At 51.8% G+C, this 21,925-nt stretch overlaps 1 pseudogene; it reads left to right on the top strand.

Annotated features, from left to right (window-relative positions):
- Positions 1-9,554: 9,554 nt before the first annotated feature.
- On the top strand, positions 9,555-18,084 carry LOC135319383 (uncharacterized; annotated as a pseudogene).
- The last annotated feature ends 3,841 nt before the right edge of the window (positions 18,085-21,925 follow it).

Below are 21,925 nucleotides of genomic sequence, written 5' to 3'. Positions count from 1 at the left end.
TACTCATAGCGAGGTTTTAAGGCCAGGGCAGGGCCAGGGAGGGACATTCCCAGACAGGCAAGAAGACCTGGGGTCTGGCTCCACCTCCTGACAGATCAACGCATGCCCCTGGTCAAGGCAACTCGGGGCTTGAATCACAAGGTTCTCGTCTCTTTACTGGGCTGGGTAAAAGCCTGCAGCACAGGGAGGTGGGAGTCAGCCCAGAGTGAGTGCGGTCGGGTAGGAAGGGTGCTGGATTTGTTCCTCTTCTATCTCTCCATTCCACTACAAGCACCTTAAAGGCTGGGGACTTTCTGGCTTGTGGCTGGTGCCAGGGAACCCCCAGATCCATGTCAGATGGGATCAGGAGCTGGGGCCCTGTGGCTCACTGACCTTCCCTGTCCACACTGTCTATGCAAATGGCCCATAGGGCTGTTCTGAGAACTAAATACATTAATGTCTGGACAGCACTTGACCCGTGACCAGCGCTCGGTCAACATGAGTTAGTGTGAGTTCCTAAGGTGGCCCAGGTCACAAGGAAAGGTGCAGCCTTCCCCAACAACACACAACCCACTCTCTCACATGAGGTTGTGACCCCCGACAGGAGCCGGGGACCAGGTCTTTGCACAGTACGTGCTGGCTGAGCTGCCAGACACGGGTTTGTCCCCACACAAAGGGTTCCGTTTTAAAGGAAAGAATGGCCTGTTGGAAGAAAGGAAGTCGCAATGACCATCTTCTCCATTTCCATCACTTTCTCTTCTTATTGAAGAAGACTCACCTGGGCCCACCTGCTGGGCCCCCCAGAAACCCAAGCATCCCGGTGGCTGGTCAAAGCCCTTGTCAGGGCCTCCTCCAGGGAACCATGGATGGAGTCCAGCAGAAACAGCCGCGGAAGGTTCCCCAACACCGGCCCCTGCCGGGAGCCAGCACTGCATCAGGACTGCCCAGGACCTGCTGGGATCAAGCTGTTCCAACAATGAAACACAGATCCACCGCCCTTGGTCCTGCCATTCGCCAGAACCAAATTCATGATCCTCTGATAAATAATTCAGGCTTCTCCATCTGTGGAAAAGTTGGATTTGGCCTAATTTCTCTCATAAACAAAGAACATCATCTGCTCAGAGCAGTAAAATAGATATCAGTCAAACTTTTAAATATATTTTTATATAGCCCAGTGAGCCTTATGCACTCGGGGTCTGGGACCATGGAATCCAGGTTGCCTCTAGGAATCTGGGTGGAGAGGTTGGACCCAGAATTCCAAGTCTGACCTGGGTGGCTCGGTGAAGAAGAGAATGTATTTAAGACAATGGATGTGCCCAAGGGCAAATGAGTCTCCATGACTGAAGTCGGCTGCCTGATGGGTTTCTCGGTATTTGCTGAAAGAACATGAAAGTAACAAACACACTTCTCTGAAGTGTTCTTGAGCCCAGGTGATCAGTCAGAGTTCTCTAGAGAAACAGAACCAATAAGAGATATACACACACATACACATGTGCAATCTACCTTAATATAGATTAAAGGTGTATATACACACAGACATATACATAATATGTATTGATGGATAATAAAAAATCTATTTCAAGGGATTGGCTCACGTGACCATAAGGGCACTGGTAAGTTTGAAATCCACAGGGCAGGCCAGCAGACAGAAACTCTCGGGTGGCAGCTACCACTGCTGTCTTGAGGCAGAATTTCTTTGTCCTCTGGGAAACCTCTGCTTGCTTTTAAGGCCCTTCAACTGCTTGGATGAGGCCCACCCACATATTGGAGAAAGTCCTTTACTTAAAGTCCTTTACTTAAAGTCCATCCGTGCAGATGTTACCCACATCTTCAAAATCTCATCACAACAACACCTGGCTTAGGGTTTGGTTGGCTAACTGGGTGTGAGAGCCTAGCCAAGCTGACCCAGGAAATGAACCACCTCTCCTGGTCTGCTTCTGGTGTTTGTTCTTCCCTTGATGTCTCTGCCCTCCACCAGCCTAAACCCGTGAGACTCACTTGCATGGGCAGGAAACAGCGTATCAGGGAATATTGGAGCCAGAGCAGACCCCAGAGAGGATGTGCCTGGGGAGATTGAAGCTAAGAGCTCTGAACTGGTTTGTCCAAGGTCACGTGGTTAGTTAGATGGGCAGGTGTGTTCAGGAGTCAGGACCACAGTATTCTCAGCAGTCACCTGAATGAAGCACTTGTGCGCCCCACCTCCTGGTCTGGGACAGGGTCGTGCACCTAGGAAGGCACGAGAAGAGTGAGGGGTCCATGTATGGCTCTGTTACATGCCAACCCTGGGCCAGCAGACAATGACCGGTGGGTCTTGGGCGCCCTGTGTTTCTGGACCAATGGTGGTCCAGCTGTTAGTAAAAAGTGCCCTCAGCATGCCCACATCATGCTGGAGATGGACTTCTGAATGAGAAATGACTGTGATCTATTATCCTGTTTGTGAATCAGCTCAGGTGTCTTGGCATCTGGCACAGTGCCTGGCATAGAAGGGAGGCCCCGTAGATGCCGACCAGAAAGAGGGTCTCCTAGAGTGGGAGGAGGAGCAGGCCTACTGCAGAGGGATGCCATACCGTGACGAGGCACACCTGTGTGACAGGAGGGCCATCTATAGGGCATGTGCACATCTGGGGCTCTGTTAGACCTCTTGGCCCCCTGGGGGGAGGTGGTCACCCTGTTGCAGACTTGAAGGGCATGTGGCTTGGCAGGAGAAGGGACCTGCCCAAAGTGGCCCGGCTCATGGTGGCAGCTGGGTGACCACCAAGCCCACTTCTCCGTGAGTCCCCACATCTTGGAGATAAAGGCCAGGGACTCTAGGCAGCGTCTTTGGTGGTGTTGTTCCCGCCCCTCTCAGCCTACCCATCCTTAGGAAGAGGGTAGAGGGAGGGAGCTGCCAGAGCTCTTGGGGAACCAGCTGCCCCACTCCTGGACCACAGTGGAAAGCCTCCTCCCACGGATCATGAGCTAGCTGCTTCCTCAGGATGGAAGCAGGTCCATTCCCCTTGGCCCCTCACAGTCCAGAGTCAGGCCAGGAAGCAGTGATGTGCGTGGGGCCATGCGCGGAGGATCCCTCCTCAGCGGAAACCATCCCCAGGAATAGAACATCTCAGGATGCACCGGCCCTTCCACCCAGGACAGGAGTTTCACTGTCATCCCGGCTGCTTTGGCTTATGTTCCCCAGCCCCCTCGCCCTTCTGACTTCCAGACTCCAGAACTTTAGAGGAGGAAGTAATTTGGCTGGACTATTATTAAAAGGGAAGGAGAGACAGACCTCATGGACCATAAAAGCTCTCCCTGCCTCCCAGCAGCCGGGGCTGGCAACTCCCATCCCTCACCTGGCACACTCGTCCTCCCTGAAGCACCTGCCATACTCTGGATGGGCCCAGGGCCCCTTTACAGCCCTGCTGCCCAGCCCAGGCCTGGGCAGGGAGGGACAGGAGGGAGGACGCAGCCCATAATCAATCAGGACAGAGGGCTGGAGAAGCCCCTGCTTGAAAGACCAGAGCGACCTTGTGTCAGAACAAAACACACCGAGGTTCCCCCACCCCCCTCACTCCCGGGTCAGGGCACAGGATTCCTAGGAGGCACGGGGCTCAGAGACAGACCTGGGTTCCAGTCCCAATTTAGCCCCACCCCAGCCGAGCCTGCCATCTGCCTAAAGAAGGCAGGAGGCCCTCCCTGAGCTACTCGATCGCTCCTGCCCCTGCCCAGTTTAGACTGGAAACTCCTGGTGGGCAGGGACCATGCTTTGTCCAGCCCAGCACCAGGCACATCATAGGGCCCTGCAAATCTCCCTGAAGGACTGAAAGGTCCACCAAGACTCCCCGTGAATGAATGCAACTCGGACTCCTTGAATGGAGAGGTGAGGGGCTGGGTGCGCAGGCACTAAGGGAGCTCGGAAAGTTGAGGACCACAGCTGAGCGTCCAGCACTGAACGGTTGCTCCACATCGCAGAGGGGAAATCGGAGGCCCAGTAAGGTTTGGGAGGGGTGAGGGTTTGTGGGAAGCAAGGAGTGACAGTGATGGGGGCAGTGGGGAGGCACGTGGGCTGAGCCGCAGTGGGTCACAGCTCCCACGCTTACGTCCCCACTGGGTCCCGTGAGCCCCGGCATCCAGCTGCCAGTGCAGGCGGGCACTACATTGGCACAGACAAAATGAAGGCATCTAGACCCGAGGCCACGCCTTCTGGGATGGAATCCTGGCTCTTGCTACTTTAATTAAGAAAAACAAAAGACATGAGCAGGGAGAGTGTGCCTGGGAGATGCCCAGGAAGGAGGAAATGATGTGTTCTTGGCTTCCTCCGGGAGGGCTGTCTGCGAGAAACACTTGGTGGTTTGGCCATGTTGTCGGTGACACTGAAGTCACAGGATCACAACCCACAAGGAGCAGGGAAAAGAACCCAATTCCCCTGGCCCAGTCTGACCCCAACCATGGCCCCCAAGTGACACTTGCTCTCTCCAGCCACCAGCCTCCTCCCTGCCGTCTCTCACAAGGGCAATGCAGGACAGGGCCAGTGCATTCCCTCCATCAGGGTTTGCTAAGCACCTACCAAGCTGAGCTCAATGCAGGGACCATAGCAGTGAGCCCTGCAAGCTCCTTGCCCTCCTAGCTGCTCATTCCCTCGCCCTTGAGACATGACTCACCCTTGTATATGTTTGTCTGTTTCTAATCCTTTTCAGAGCCTAATCCCACCTACCATCTTGAGGTATGTTCTCAGCAGTCAAAATTTACAGATGGGAAAAGGACACAGCTAGGACAAGAAGCTGGGTTCCCATCTTATAACCACACATTCTTGGAGCCTGGCAGCACCTGCTGGAGGGCTGCATGGTGCGCTGCACAAGGGAATCTAAGGCCAGGGGTCAGGGTGTGTGGGGTGGGGGCGAGGGAAGGGGAGCAGAGGAGCTTCCAGCCTCACAGGAGGCATCCCGCAAGTGTACGCAAGTGTACCTCTGCTGGACCCTGGAGGAAATGTAAGAAGCCAGAGGTCTTGTGCTCATGGTCTGGATGGAGAGAAAGAAGTCACCTTCACAGATAAGACAGGTCCATGACCTGGCCTGGAACTGTGGGTTGGGTTTACCACAACAGATGAGAGCTGGGAGAGGTAGCAGGTGGAATTGTGATGGACAAAGGTGCCGGGGAAGAGTGAGAGGCAGTTGCAGGTGTCCCTGAGGTGGCAGGGCAGCAGGAGAGCAGGATGTGGGTTGGGGCTGGGGGCCTTGGCTCCCAGGCTGGCACCAGGGGCTGTGGGGAGCATGGAAGGCAGAGTGCCCAGATGCCCGCTCCTGTCTCCTCCGGTGGGAGCATCACCACCGCAGGCAGGTGCATCAGAGCTGGGTCTGATACTGGTGTGTGCTACTTGGTATCTTCACGCCCCGCAGGCAGAGCTTGTCCCCACCAACCAAGAAAGGCTTGGACTGGCCTTCAGGACCCCAGGCAGCTGAAGGAGTCTTCCTCCCAGGCTGGAAACCTCCAGGTGACACAGTCACACTTGGAGATGGGGACCCTAGAGTTCCCCCCTCCCTGACCGACCTCTCAGGGGGCTTGATGCTTTTATAAGGGAAGCTTAGAGAGGGGCTTCTAATCCCAAAATGATCAATAGCTAGTGAGGAAACCAAGACGCTGCCACTCATTCTGTCTATACACCTCCAGGGAGCACCTACTATGCACCAAGTGTGGGGTGTGGATACAGAGAAGCCACCATGAGAGTGATCTCTGTCCTCCCCCTGTGGCTCAGCTCTGCTGGGAAGTGAGTGGACATTTCATTGGGGAGGTGACCTGGTGAGGGTCTATTTAGACAGGGAAACAGTGGGCAAGACCAGGCAGCTGTGGTAACCCCCGTGGCCGTGGGGCTGGAATGCCACCTTCCATTATGGAAGCACACTCATCTGGATGGACCTGGGGGTCTGGAGTTTGGGGATTATCTGGGAGCAGAAGTGAAGGGCCTGGAAGTGGGGTGAAGCTCACTTAGGGTCATGCCATGGGAATGGCAGGGAGGCTGGGAAGAAGTGAGGGGCCACCAGAGGGGCTGCAGAAGAGGCAGTAAGGTTGAGCACACACACGACCCAGAGGTAGGAAATGGCCCCAGTGGCTGGAGCAGGGTCAGGCAGGACTCCACTGTGAGGGAGTGGGCCACACACATTTAGTGGCCTGAAGGTAGCAACCTTGCTGGGCCAGCACACTTCCCGAGGGCTCTCCAGGCCTCCCATCCAGTCACCCCTGCGCATCCCCACCTCTGTCTGCCATGGAGTGGCATGGATGCTGGAGCTGCTTTGGGAGGACACTGGCATAGCGGTATTAAGACATCTGTGTCCCTAATGAAAAGTTACCCATTCCGGGCAGGGGAGAGACACAAATCATGAAGAATCAATTTAGCTCTGGCTAGCCATCTGCCTGGGCCTCACGTGGGGGGAGCCAGGCCGCCACAAGGAGGGGCCAATCCTCCCCTCCCAGCCCAGCATTAGGGCTGGACACTTGGCCAGAAGGGGGACCCGGGCTGCCTAAAAGCGAGGACGCTGGACCGAGGGCGGCCTGTCGTCTGGGAGCCCCTCCCACAGCCTGCCAGGGGCAAATGCCCGAAGGTGCAGGCCAGGTCTAGGGGGCAGGCGACGGCCTGTGAACCAGAGAAGGGCAGCCCAATCCGATCGGCACCCCCACCCCGGCCCATCCTTCTCCGCCCCTCCTCGCTGCCCCCCAACCCCCTCCGCAGCTCTCTTCCCGCGCCCTCCGCCGCCGCGCCGCTCGCACCTGGGCCCGAGCAGGCGGCAGTGGTTGCGCACCGCGCTGGGGCCGCGATCGCAGCTCGGTTGGCATCGAGGCCGGCCGGCCCCCGGTCCTGAGCATCTGTCGCGGGCCCCTTCTGCGGGCCCGGGAGCCGATCGTTGCCCGGAGAGCGCACCAGTTGTCGCGAGCGCCCCGGGCCTCCGACAAGCTGGCAATTTGTTGCTGTTTGTGGAGTGCTTTTGTCATGCAAATCCCAGAGGCGGCCGCTGGCGCTGCGCTCTGAGGAGGTGGGGTGTTTTTGCCTTTTTTATTCCCTTGGCCTTTGCCGTCACAAATGTTAGTGTTGTTGGGGGAAAAAAAAGAAAAAAAAAACACACATAAAGGAATATCACTTACTAATTTTACTTGTGCTCAGCATGTGTCGCTCCCCAGTGTGCCACCCACCTTCAGAAGATGCCAAGGCTGGGGTGGGAAGTTGCTGGTTAGGAGGTGAAGGAATCTGCAACCCCCCTCCCTAGGCTCAACTGCAAAAACCAGCCTCTGGCAGAAAACCTTCTACCTCCACACCCCAACCCCACATGCCTCTCCTGGACTTGTCCCCCAGATGAGTGCCTCAGGGACTGTAGAAACTCAGGCTGCTGGCAAAGCCCTCCCTCCACGGGCAGCATGTTCCCCTGGTACCCCTGGCAGCCCAAGTCCAGTCTTGCCCACACTGTCCTGGCCTGGGTGCCAAGAGTGCTGGTTCCTGCAGATCCCAGCCACTCTGTCCATGTCTGGCTGAACAGCCCCTCCTGATGGTGAAAGTTTGACCCCCAAAGGTAATTTACTGTCAGATTCTGATGAAAGCAAGGAGAGAGCTGATTCTCCAAAGGGATTTTTGGTGAATTCTTGGCAAGCCTGATAATCCCTGGAAAGCAAAGATGGTAACATTTATACCCTCTCAGATTTCCACCATTCTGAGTGGCTTTGAGCAAGTCCCAGGCACATCCATCAAGAAGTCTGTGGCCTAGGGCGGGCTTTCCCTGCTAGCTGCCAGGCTAAGTTGGTCACCCCTTGACCAGGAGGTAGTAGGACACCAGGGTCTTCCTGAGAGGAACAGAGCTCTTCCCCAAGCCTCTGTTCTGTTCCCCCAATCCAGGTGTTCATTCAACACATAGTGCCAGTATCAGTTAGCTTGAGCGGCGTAACAAAATACCACAGACCAGGTGGCTGTAACAACAGAAGGTTATCGTTCACAGTTCAAGAGGCTGAGGAACCCAAGATCAAGATGCTGGCAGGGTTGGTTGCCTGGTGAGGGCTCTTTTCCTGGTTGCAGATGTCCATCTTCTCACTGTGCACTCAAATGGCAGAGAGAAAATCAAGCTCTCTGGTGTCTCTTGTTATAAGGGCACTGATCCCATCACAATGGCCCCTCCATCAGGACCACATTGAAACCTGATTACCTCCCCAAAGCCCACCTCTTAATATCACTACAAAGAATGAAGCAGGTGATGGGGCAGAGAGGGAAGGGACAGTCCGAGCTGGAGTGCCAGGGAATCCCCTCTGAGGCAACTTTGGCCTGAGATCTGAAGAGCCCCTGAAACAGGCTCAGCAGCACAGCAGGCTGCTTCTCTTCTGCCTCCTCCCTCTTCCTCACCCCTTTGAACCCACTCTTTCCTTCAAGGATCACCTTCTTCAGAAAGTACTAAAACAGAGACCCTGGCTCCCTCCAAGAGTAGAAGATGCATTGTGTGTGTGTGTGTGTGTCTATGTACGTGTCTGTGTATACACACATGCATCACTGTAACAGACAAGATGGGTCTGAGCTTGTGAATTGCAGGATGAGTTTTTGCATATTCAGGTCTGGTGCATTGGGGACCAGGAATTCCTGGGAAATGGCCCACTCAGGAGAGCAGCCAGGCAACATTCCATCTGCCTGTGAGCACAAAGGAATTTTCAAAATGCAGAAAACAGCCTACTGTTTTAAGGAAGGCAGACCCCAGCTTGCAGTGGGCTCCCCTCTTTTCACTCAGCTCAGCTGGGTTCTTAGGGGCCAGATTCAACAGGACGCGCACCGAGCTCCACTGTGTCTCTCACAGGCTGTGCCTGTGAACAGAAGCATTTCAGCAGCACATCTAGTGGTCGCCCCGTATGCAAAACATAGCCAAGTGCAAACCCAGGACTTCAAATGAGGATGGTGGAGGGAGGCGCTCTAAGCACTTTCTTCTGTGTCCCAGCTGTGGCCAGGCGGGCAATGTGGGTCTCCGTCCTGTCTGGTGATGGAGCCCCCATGGACTCAGCTCCCAGCATGTTCTTAGGGAAACCTTTTTCTCTTCTACTTCCCCCTTCGCAGTGATGAGCAGAGATGAGCACATGCAGCCTGATCATCATCACAGAAGTAATCCTTGTTGAAGGGGAGCAGAGAGGCCCCCAGCCCCCAGGGCCCCCCGAATTCGGTTCCTGTGACCCAGATGCAGGCATCATCACTCACTCCTCCCGCTGTTGGCTCCACACACTAAAAGCCGCCCTGGGACCAGTTGTGCCCTGGATCTGGGCTCAGCAGGGAGAATGGTGCAGCTGAGAAGCCTCCCCACTCCCCCAGCCACACCCCGTCTGCTCAGCTCTGCCTCCACCTGAGTCCCCTCCTCCCTCTGCTCCTCATCGGACACTCAGTAAACCAGCTCTCCTCCAGCCCTGACTGTGTGCCTGGCCCTGTGCAGGGCCTGAGGGGGCTCAGGAGGGGAGAACTCACTCCTGGGGCCAGTGTCCATTGGGCTGCAGCTGGGTTCTTCTCCCCAAGTGGGGAATCAGGGCCTCGAGAGGAATAGCCAAGGGAAGCCGAGTTCTGGTGGGAGAGACAGACAGGCCAGCAGATCGCAGCCATGACAGAAACATTCCAGGCCACCCAGACTGAAAGACAGGACCACTGGGACACAGAGTCCACGCTGGCGCACGGGGCCTTGTCAAGTGCATCTTGGACCCAGGACCCGCCCCCACCCCAGTTCAGAGCAAACAGAACAGACGGCCACTGCTGCGGGGCTTCAGAGAAGAGAGAGGGACTCCCGGGTGAATTCCTGCAGGCACAAGTGTGGCGGCTGCTCCTTAAAGAGGGACAATTTCCTGCCAATGTGTTCATGTGTCCTGGTGGTTAAGGGACAGCTCGGGGTCCCTGACCCTACGGCCCTCTTGGGAAAGTAGTGTGAATTCGAGTATAGGGGCCTTTTGCCCAGAAACCTCTCTCTCTGCCTGTTCCTTATGCTTTTGTCTCTGGCCACCGATGGCTATGACTGGGGGCCCTCTCCCCAGGTCATCCATTCCCTGCCCTCTCCTCCTGGTATCCCCTGTCTGGTGGCAGCCCGTCCAGCCAGACGAGACCAGACATGACTGAGGCAGGCCACCAGTGTATTCTAGGCTGCTGTGACAGCTGACAAGGCTACAAGGACAGGGACCACAGGGAGGACGGTGGCCCACTCCCTCCAGCGGCTGCCCCTCTGCTCCATTCCATTAGGATTGATCAGGCTGGGTCAGGGGTCTGCCGGGCCTGCACCGGGCACCTGGAAATTTCACAATGACTGACGGCAGTACCGCCAAGGGCACCTACCCCCTCCACCCGCCCTCACTTCCACCTCGTTCCTCTCCATTAGTCTGCGTCCAGCTCCCTCCCACACGGGGATCTGTTCTGACTCTTTCCTTCTTTCCTTCCTTCCTTCCTTCTGTACTCTGGCCTCATCCCCCACCCCTGGCTGAACCTTGCTCCCCAGCAACTTTGCCAGACCCCGGCACACTACAGATGCCCTCAACTCACCCAGCAGCCGGATTGTCCCAGCCAATAAGCCTTGACTCAGCCAGGCCCTGGACACCCAGCAGATGAAAAGAGAGAAGAAACCCCAGCAAGTCCCCCTCCAGAAAGAGTTGTCCTCCAGGTGGGGCTGGAAGACCTGCCTGCACCAAACTGTTAGAAAATCAAGCCAAGTCTGGGATGGCCAAGAGATGGTGTGAGTGACAGGGCTGGGAGGAGGGCCAGCTCTCTCATCCTCGGGGCTCCAGGGACCAGCAGGGTGTCATGGAGTGAAGAAGACAAAGAATCAAGTGGAGAAACTGCCACTCATCTCTGGGCACCTCCATAAATGGCACTGTGGGCTCCCAAAGGCCACACCCACGGACACGTGCCCCCAGCATCCACTGAGGGGCAGGCAGAGGGTATCCTGGGGCATTGGCTGGGGGAGAGGTGCTGGTTCATCTTCCCGGGAATGGGGAAGGCTCGAAGTCCTGCATCATGTGCAAAAGTGAGCACCAACCCCCCAAACACTCCATGGGCCCACCCGGAAGGATCTAGGGAGCATGAGGGAGCATGAGAGACCCAGACCATTTCCGGACAGTGTCCTCTGCAAGGCAGCCACGTGAGACTCTGACAAGTGTGGGGTGTGTTTGGGACCAGCGTGGATTCCCTGCGCCTGGCCCGGGGGACAGATTGGGCGTGGGTGGGGCCAAGTGCTTTGCTGGTGCACTTGAGGCTATGTGTGTAAATACGGCGGAGCAGGTGTGTGCGGGTGAGAGTTTGTGTGTGACGGTATATGCGTGGGTATGGATGTGACTGTGCAGCTGTGGGGGATGGGTTCATGGGAGGTGACCAAACTGAGCAGAATTGGGGAGTAAGTCATCTGCTCCCCACTTCCTCCTGCCCTCCTCCTCCCCTGGGTACCCAGAGGTCTGCCCACAGTGAGCAAATCACAGCCCAGCCCCCCTCCCAGGCACACTTTTGATCAATTTGGTGCTTTCTTGTCAAGAAGACAAGCTATTTGCTTCCTGAGGATCAGATGGTGATGGATAAAATATAGGGAATAATTAAATTAGCAGTGTAATGGTGCTGCAAACCTCAATTAAAAAAATATTTCCATTGTCATAAAGTTGAGCCATTAATTTGAGGGGCCCTGCATTCCTGTGGCCCTGCCCTGCTCGGCAGCTCGCCTGTTTGGCCGCCTGTGGGTGGGGGTTCCCATCAGGGAGTAGGGCTGGGCAGCTTGAGAGAGGTTTGAAGCCTGCCTCCCACCTCCCACATGCACCCTCTTCTGTCACTGTCACGTCTGAGCACCTGGATCCATCCCTGCATTTCAGGTGTGTCTCCAGTTCTCAACCTTGTTGACTGACCCCTCTCTCCCTCTGTATCTCTTCTCACTTTAAACTGGCCATCAGGAACTTGGCAGGTCAGCTTCCACACTGTTGCATGCACACAGGACCCCAGGCCTTGTCACGAGGGGCTGACTCTGCCCCAGGTGGAGAAGCAGTTGCCAAGATGCCTCAGGAGCATCAGGCAACAGGCTTGAAAGGGTGTGTGGCCAGAGGAGAGGAGCCTGACCACAGGACAGCTGGAGAGGAAACCTGCAGGGTCACATGGGGGCACTGCTGGTACTTGGGGAGGGAGGGCAGGAAGAGAGGAGCCCAGGGAGGAGGGTGGGGGAGGAGGAAGCAGAGAGAAAGGAGGAGAAAGGAAAATCAGAGCTGGCAGAGTCAGAACAGGGGTCAGAGGCCAGCAGGTGGCCCGTTCCGGGAGGGGGACGGTATTCCCCACCCCCATCTCTGTGCACAGCTTCTGGCACCATTAAGATCAAGCCTGACATATGTGCTAAGGAGTGGACCCCTCATCCCCACCTTCCTTTTCCCCTTAAAGCCCCCTCTCCCACCTCAGATGGTCCCCCACCTCCACCTGCTCCAAACATCTGCCCCAGGAAAGCACTTATCTAACTGCCCATAACCCCCAGGGGTTGTTGCATTAAGGCAGGGACAAGCGCAGTGGTATAGAGAATGTCATCATCTGATGGGAAAGAGGAGGATCTGGGGAGTGGGCTGTGCTCTGCTGTAGAAGTCTGTGCCCCTCCCTGCCCAGGGCTCCCTGCCTGGGCCTTGGCTTGCAAGGGGATTTGGGGTGGCAGGCACAGATCTACTGGGATTAGAGCTGGAAGGAGCACAGGGCTGGGATGGAAAGCAGAACATGCTGATAATCTGCTGCACAAATGAGATCCAGCCCACAGGGAGCTGCCAAGGAACAAGAAGAACCCAGTGCTGTGGCCAGCCCTGGACCATTCCACCAGCCTCTGGAGGCCAGAAAAGGCCCAATCCAGTGTCCTCCAGTTTCTAATGAGTCTCTGGTCTGTCCAGAGAGATTTAACAGGAGCAACTGGATCCATCCCATGGGGTGGAGATGCAGCTAGGGCCTGGTTCAGACTTAGGTCCGGCACTCGGGAGGCTATAGGATCCTGAACATCCAGGATTGAGCATGAGCCTCTGGGTGACAAGGGGGGACTTGGAGGTTAAGGAAGCAGTCGACTGGCTGTGGTTCTGGGCTTCCAGGGCTCAGACCACAGAGGCAGAGGCCAGCCAGTGCCCAGGGGCGGGTTCTGAGGGCCCCTGACCCACCGCTGGCCGACGGAGCAGGGCTTGGTCCAGATGTGTGGGTTCAGCTTCCCTGAGAGGCTCAGCTGGCCCCAGATCTCCTGGCTGCTGGCGAAGTGGAGATTAGTAGGAAGACAAGAAAGGAGGAGTGGCCCCCAGCTTTCTGCCGAAGGGTCTTGGGCACAAATAACGCCCAGCACAAGGGACCAGAGGAACTTCTGTTACTGATCCAAAACTTGAGTCTGCTCACCCATGCACAGTAAAGCCGATCTACTGACACTGGGTTGTGGTGAAGGAAAGTGCACATTTATTATTGCAACAGGGAGTCTGGGACAGCTCATGTTCAAAATACCCAAATTCCCCTATGGGTTTCATCAAAGCATTTTTAAAGACCAGGTGAGGGAGGGAGTCGCAGGGTGTGTAGTCATCTTGTGCACAGTGCTCTGATTGGTTGATGGTGAGGTAACAGGGTGGTGTCACAAGGGTTAATGATATCAACCCTTCAACTCCAGGTCTAGGGGCTATGGGGTCCTGGTCGTTAATTTCTTCCATTTGCTGAGCACGTTTTAGCATCTGTAAAACAATTCAGGAAATGTACTTCAGAGAGAATATACAGCAGATGATACGGGGGAGAGGTCTGTCCCTGGAATGCCCCACAGGGTCCTGCTTGGTTACACTTGGGGTCATCTCTGTCCCTAAGCTGCTAGAATCTCAAAGCAAAAGCCACACATCCCCACGTGAGGGCCCAGGGGTTGCAGAGCCCCAGCTGCAGCAGGGGGAGCCCTGGGCACCCCGTCTTTCTGATGTCACCACTTAAACTGAGAGCTGAGAAAGCCCCAGAACCAGATGAGAGGCACGTTTTTCATTTTCTTCTGCTGGTGGTTTCTTCTTCAGGTCACTGCAAGAGCGTGCAGACTTAGTCTATCGGAGGCAATAAAACATTTTTGTTGCAAAGAGAATTCACCGAACCCAACTCTGTACACACCCTGAAGTGTGAGAGCAGAGTGAAGGGGAGTGGGCATGCCGTCAATGGTTTCTTCTTTGAAACCCTAGAGGGGAAACGATTTAGGAAAAGAGAAACTATTTAGGACCATAACAGTTAAAGATTTTTGAGAAAGGGACTGAATTGCACCTAGGTGGTTTTTTCTTTATAGGTTTGTTTTGTAAGACTTTCCAATCTCCTGTTTAATGGAGCCATGTTCAAGTTAATTTAATTCAATCAAAAGTTCTATTTTGACTTTTTCTAAGGATAATTAGTGGGAAAGCATGTGTTCTTTCTTGGTTAATGTCTCCAGATCTGCACTGTCTCCAGATCAGGACAGCTCAGTTATCCATGCTGATTCTGCCTCACCCATCCCTCTTTTGACCGTCCGGTCCTCCCTCTCCTCCCCAGGCTTGCCTCTCTGCATCTCTTCATGGCCTTCCTCCATCTTTCCCTAGGACCCTGCAGCTCCAGCTCAGCTCCCAAATGAGGCCGGCACGCTCAGCTCTCACCCACTCTGCCCCAGAACTGCTTCTCTAGTCATAAAACACTCACCACTTTCTTGATATGTTCCACACTGCCTGCAGGTGAAGGGAAGGTATTCAAGGCTGATGGTCTAGCCCAGGAGGTAGTGGTCCAGCCCATTGGCTCCTACTCTTCTTCCGGGAAACTCTCCCACCAGCCACATCACTTCTCATCCCTCCCCTGTCATCACCTCTATCCCTTTGCGCATTCTGACTTCTCATTCTGCAGAGGGCCCCTCCCTTCCCAGGGACAAACTCTTGTTTTCTCCCTACTTGCCTCACGTTGGTGTTACCTCCTCTGTGAAGGCTTCCCCTTCCTTGAACTGATTTCTTTCTCTACATTTCCAGGAACACTTGGTTTACTTCAACACACATCCCATGATACTGTCATCCTCTTGGTCTATTTGTCAGTCCTACCACAGCAGACACCCTTTCGGGGATAGGAATGGATATGCTAGGAGTGTAAGAGCAGGTAAATTAAACTTGTGGAGGCTGCTGTCCAGTGGACTCGGTGGCCCGACCCCGGCTGCTGGTCGGGCCCGCGGCCCCTCCCCACCCGGCTGCTGTGTGGAGGTATTCGGGGGGCCCGGGTGGATCCCTGCGTGGCTCGAGGTCAGTGGGCATGTGGGGGGCTGGATGCCTTTGTGGTGGTTTGAGCGGGACGGGCTGCAATCGGGCTCGCCTCTTCCCTGGGGAGCGGGACGCGCCTGGTGGTGTGAGCGTGGCCGCACAGAAATCGGGGCAGAGGTGGGAACGGAGGAGGGAAACACGCGAGGATACCCCCCAGTTCGGACGCACTAGGAGGTTCAGTTCCCTGTTGGCGAAACCCCAGTAATGGGTATTGGAGGCTGCAGCCCTGGTTTACGGGGCTTTTTATACCCACCAGGAACTTGCGCGGCTTTTATGTGGACGCCAAAGAACTCAGTGCTGAACGTGTTTGTGAGTGCCCTGAAAAACTAGAACTTTCAATGTATTCTAGAACTTAAAGGTGTTTTCCAGCACTGTGCCTCTCTGCATAGATGATGGATTCATTTCCCCCCAACTTTTCTTCCACTATCGGTTAGGGTGAACTAGTGTAAAGTTTTTGTGGTGGTCGCGAAATGTTTAATCTTACAAATGAATTCTTCTTCTACATTCCTGGTGACAATCAGAATTGTTACCAGGGGTTTGCAGTTCCCAATTTTTCTTATTCTCAAAAGATAGCGTTTCTGTCTAGAGTTGTCTTGAATCCTCACGATGGTACTTAGACTAGGTGAAAAGGGTGGGAACAGCGGACAAATCCCCCCCCCCCCCGGCCAGTAGGTAGTCAAGAGGCACCTCTTCTGAATGTAGTCAGCATAATGAGGTTAACTTTACACAGAACATTCTGAAGTCTTTTTTTTAAATTTTTTTATTGAGGTGTAGTCAGTTTACAATGTTGTGTTAATTTCTGGTGTACAGCACAGTTCTTCAGTCATACATGAATATATATATATTCCCTTTTGTATTCTTTTTTCACTGTAAGCTACCACAAGTTATTGAATGTATTTCCCTGTGCTATATAGTATAAACTTGTTTATCTATTTTATATATGTTTTTTAAATGGAAGGGATTTAAAGGGTCTTTTCAATTCACCACTCCCCTGCCCCCAAATCACCACTCCAAGCAACCTCTCCCCCAATTTTTTTTTTGGAAAATATCTTTCACTTTCTTAATCTAGAATTATGCATCCTCTGTAGGCAGGGGGGTTGATGGAAATCGTGCTGCAGGGTGTCTGACATTGAAGTCCGGGTGTGAGTTGGGGAGGGTGAGGAAAGGCTATCGTAAGAATGGCTTTGTTCTCTCTTCACTGGAAATTACCCCAAAACAAAAGGTTTATCACCACTACCAAGTCAGGCTTGCATTTACTGATAGATTTTTGTTTGGTACTCCCAGTTTACTCCAACCCTCACTTTTTTTCAGTGAATCTGAAGCCCAGAAAGATGGAAACCTCACTGAAATCATGTAGCTAGGTGGCTGGGGCAGAGGACCCTTGATCTTTTCTGGTGCTTATCATAGCATTAGCCGTAAAGCCAAGTTTATTGCAGATTTCTAGACATCAGTTTGTGTTAACATTTTAAATGCAGTAATGGCACACTGTGTACAGGTATTTGAGCGTGAAATCTTACAGCACAGTCACTGAGGTTGTGAGGTTGATGATGAGTGTGTCTGATTTTCTTCCGGCATGGTTTATGGATTATGTAAATTGAACACTCTGTATATTGCCATTCTTGGCTTTAAAAACAAAACAGGAAATGACTATTACAAAAATCAATGTACTGGCTATTTTATTATAACTTTTGGGTTTAATTACCTTAATAATAATACATTGCAGCTTGAGCAAAGTTGGAGTTAAAATCTCATGCAGCTTTCTGAAGTGGGACAAGTAGGCCATATGCTATATGAGTGTGTAACTGGAGGATTACATCTCAGTTAGATTTCAGTTCTTACTGTTCAATTAGGATCAAAGGGGAAAGTTACTTTTTAACAAAACCACAAGATTATTTTAAAATATATATAAGATGTATTTCTTACAATAATGAATATTTCCTTAAGATCTGTGTTTTATTAAAACAGCAATTCTATGTAGAATACAATGGAAAAGTCAGAAATACTAGTTTGACCTTTGCATTTATATGTAATCTTATGAAAACTTACAGACAGGATATGTTTTGTTCAGGTAGCCTAGTAAAAACTGACGTCAGTTAAACATAGTAGGGTAGAGGCCCATGAGAAAATCCAAGAAGATCAATGCACCAAAATAGTTCTTTAATGGTTAACTTTTTCTTAAAGACATGTAAATGGTTTCTTATCATGTGAATTTTTAGTCTTATAAAATTGCCAGTTGAAGGATGGGGATATAGAAGTCTTAAGTTTTTCCTCTTTTTTGTTAATTTTTTGTTTGTGTTTGTTTTGTTTTAATTGAGTAGGTATTTCATTAGTAAAGAATTCTATTTTCTTATTGTAGCTTGGTGTGTGCCTTGCCTAGTTTCAATTGATACTCTTCAGGAATTATGTAGAAAAGAAAAGCTCACATGTAAATCGATTGGAATTACCAAAAGGAATCTAAACAATTATGAGGTGGAATACTCGTGTGACTACAACGTAGTAAAGGATATAGAATATTATCTTGTAAAATGGAAAGGATGGCCAGATTCTACAGATACTTGGGAAACTTTTCAAAATCTCAAGTGCCAATTACTACTTCAGCAATTCTCTAATGACAGGCTTAATTATTTATCTCAGGTACAGAAAGGCAAAGCAGTAACTCTAAAAGAAAATCACAGTTCTTTGCAACCTGCCATTATGTTTTCATTGATAACCTCGATACCCGTCTTCCCCGAATAGCATTATTTTCCACGAGAACCATATATGCTGGAGAAGAGCTCACTTCTGATTATCAAATGAAAGATTCTATTGACCACAGCCCAGCCAAAAAGAGGGTCAGAACTGTGTGCAAATGTGGGAGCTGTGACTTGCAGAGGTTACCTCAACTGAATTTTCAGGAAATAGAGCTGAAATTGTAGCTTTTTTTTTTCTTCTAATGTTAACATTAAAAAAAAAAAATATTTGGGACTCTCTTCATATTACCAAGATTATGCACTGTGTTAATTTACAATTCATGTTTCAAGCTATTGGCCAAATGCATTACTGATACTTCTGAAGAGAGGAACACAGGGTCACATAGACTAACTCAAAATACCCAGTGGCCAAATTTATTTTGAATTATAATTGTCACAGGATCAAAGATGTAATTGTAACATTCTTTTTAAAAAAGTCAGTGTTTTACAGTCTAGTTATTTGACCTGTCTATTCTGTATGTTAAAAATGTAAAACCAGAGGGCAAAGGGAAAATGTCTATTTTCAGTAAACTCATTTTGTCTTCATTAGTAGAAATGTAATGGGCCTTTGCAATTTTAAATACCTGCATTACCCTTAGGTTTTTAAAAAGCTGAACTTAAGCAATAAAATAGAAACTATTAAAAAAAAAAAAAACTTGTGGAAAGGTAAGAAAGACAAATTACACTAATTCATGGTCTCCAGAAGATATGCACAAAGCCAAGATATATACCAAGGCGCATATCACCTGGTGGCCATCTTCAGAATTGCAAGTTTATTTGGGTTAAGTAAGTGAATCCCTAAACCTAAACCTGTGAAGCAGCAATAAATTACCACACTTGAGTGCTACAAGTATAGTGTCTGGAAGTAAGCCTGGCCATTTACACTTGGCTTGAGTGAAGATGAAAGGTGTTAACTGATGTAAATGCTTCGGAAAACTGATACGTGTGCATTGAACCCAGGCCACGTGCCTGATCCCTGCCATGTACCATGGAGGAGAGAGCTCCCCATATAACTAGAGAAACAAGTTTCACACATGGAACGATCAGAGAAACATTGGTTGGTGGCAACAGGTGACAGAAAAGCACTCTGGACAGAATGTCAAGAAGGTTTGTTGCACAAGGCTGTTTGGAGAAGGAATCAAATCAGAACATAGCAGGAGGGGGGTCGCAGGTTGGGGAGCTGGAAGGCAAGGGACACATCAGGGTCAGATGGCCACTGTCTTGAGTGTGTGGACCAGCTAAGGTAAGGGGAGGCCCCTGCACCCAGCTCCCACTTTTCTCTTGACATCACTACCCCCATTGCTGAACCTATTGTAAATGATGATTATTTTCTTAACATAAAAGTCCGACACACAGTCTCACAAATACAACTGTATCTACAGGGACAGAGGGAGGGAAGGTTTGGGATCGAGGTTGACCTGGCAAATCTGAGATGAATGGTTCCATACTCATGAGTACAGAATGGGGGATGCAAGTCCACTGAAGAGGGCAAGTGGTTCTGGGACAAGCAGAAAGAAGAGGCCACCTCTCTGGGTGTGGAAGATGGGCCCCGGTCCAGGAAGGAACATGTAAACCAGGAGGGGCTCCTTTGCCATTCCTCCACCCAAAAGATGCTCATCACTGTGAGGGGGATGACAGTAGCCCTGTCTGGCCAGTGTCTGGTGATGCTGTCCACTTACTTCTCCCACCTCCCTCACTCTGCTGTTGTCAGCACCAGCTCCCTCTCTGGGCCAAGGCTTCTTCAGCAGCCCTTTCCATGCATGTCTTCCAACATGGCCCAGGGAACTTCAGGCACCAGAAGGGGTAAAAGGCCAGCATCCAGGTCCTGCCTTGATCATGGACTGAATTTGCTGAACCGAGGTGCAGTCCAGTTCCTCCACTATAGACACACCTCTGTCAAGTTGGGCCACAAGGCCCCTCCAGGCCCCCTCCAGCCTGCCCCGCTTGCTTCCTCCCTCCCCAGTCCCCATTCCTGGCCCCACCAGCTCCCTTTCCAGAGCTGAGGCTGGCCTGAGGACAGATATTAATGTGCAGATTAGCACAACCCGACTGGGTCCAGATTGCCACTTAGAATTTGCATATTAATAAATGTTTTTGTGACAGCATTTAGCAGCTCAGGAAGGACAGAGAGTCTCTCCTCCCCCTCCCCCATAAGTGAGATAACAAGACTTGAGAAGCCAAGCTTGCCCCCTTCCCATCCCCCAACCTGTACAACTTCATCCCATCAATCTACCTACCTATCTATGGATCTCTCTTAGGGTCGCATCTCCCCCACCCTGCACCCAGCATTGAGCATCTCCACCTGGTCTCACAGTTAGCAGAAGGAGGCAGAAGAAGCTTGTGGGGTGAAGGGCTGTGCAGAGCCGCAGGGGAGCTGTCAGTGTGGCAGGGTATCTGGAAGGTCTACAGAAGAAAAGGGAACCATCTGGACCCCTAGACAGGTCAAGCGTGATGGGCTGAGAGGCAGAGGGAGAATTCATTCTTTCCAGAGATCCTGAGGGTCCCACCTTCCTGACTAGCAAGGAGAGGGGCCCAGGAGGCAGCACTAGCACTGGAGTGCGAGTCAGTAGCCCTGTCTCTGTGTGGGTCTTGGTCATCACTCATACAAGACCTGGGCCTCTGTTTCCTCTTCTGTAAGATAATAGGTTACTACCTGCCTCCCTGCACGCATCACAGGACTATCTGGGGGAATCAAAGGAGATAACGGATGTGGACATGCTTTGAAAAGAAAGGAGGGGTTTACAGATGTCACATGGCATTTGGCATGGGAGGAAGAAATCCTGGGGCTGTATATTATAGACTTGTGTATTATACATGAGCCATCTGGAAATTAAGGATTCCGTATAATAGAGTTCTCAGCAGGCGAACGACCATCTCCTTCGAGCATCAAAACTTCAAAACTTGCATTTTAACCATTTGGAGGGAACAGCTTCCTAAAATGCACTTTCCAGCACCCTGTTTTCTTACTCAGAATAAAAAAAATCACCTAAAATTTTCTTCTCGACTCGAGTTTGTCTTCTGCAGGGTGCTGTTGTCAACAGTACCAGAGGGGGGCGGGAGGTTCTCTGCCCACTGCTGTGTTCTGAAGGCTCTTGTTTCTCCCAGGGGTGGTGTCCCTTCTGATTAAATCAGTGACCTGTCAGCTGTGGGGGCAGAAACCAGAATCACTAAACATCACTCAGTTCTCCAGGAGTACGTGTGTGCCAGACTCTGTTCCCAGCATGGGAAATGGCAGTGACTGAATCAGGGAGCCCACATTTCTGGGGAGGGGAGCTGGGAGCCACTCATCAGCACTGTTTGTAAACTAGCAGTTAATAGCCCTAGAGTGGGTTTTCCATGAGCAAAGTGCACAAGAGTTTTAATACATGGACCATAAATATTTTACTTTTGTTGAATCAGTGGAGGGATTAATAAAACTTAGGGGCCTTTATGACCTACTTCCTGGTTCTCCTGTGTTCTGAAGAATGAGAAAGCTTGCTTGCTAGATGCATTGCTGATGGAAAAGGCATTACACGTGCATGGATGTGTACGTGGGGGTGGGGTGTGTGAGAGAGAGAGAGAGAGAGTGTTCACTAGCCTTTGCCCAGTTGGAAGGAATAAACAGGACCTCTGGGAGCAGGGGGCCCTCTCCCAAGCCCAGGATACAAGAGGGAGGGAGGGAGAAGCCCCAGTCTACTGTTCCCTGGCAGGAGATGGAGCCTGGTTGAGTAATGAATCAGCTGTGTGTTGGGGCAGGGGTGTGGGTAGACCCTGAACCTCCCTGGATCTGCATTTCCCATTCTCTTCCAAGCGCTTCTGCCAGGAGAGACGGCGCAGAAGAGTGATTAAGTCTTCAAGAGCCAGAGAGCATGGGCTTGACTGCTGATACCAGCTCTGTGTCTTGGCTTTCCCATCTATAAAATGGGTCAGTAACAATCCTCCTCTCCTCATTATCAGGCTGTTCTCTGTTTTTACTTTTGCTTGAACTTCCTCACCAGGTCATTTTAAGGATGACAAGA

The sequence above is a fragment of the Camelus dromedarius genome, chromosome 26, assembly GCF_036321535.1.
Source record: "Camelus dromedarius isolate mCamDro1 chromosome 26, mCamDro1.pat, whole genome shotgun sequence".
Taxonomy (NCBI): domain Eukaryota; kingdom Metazoa; phylum Chordata; class Mammalia; order Artiodactyla; family Camelidae; genus Camelus; species Camelus dromedarius.
This window is presented reverse-complemented; position numbering and strand designations above follow the sequence as displayed.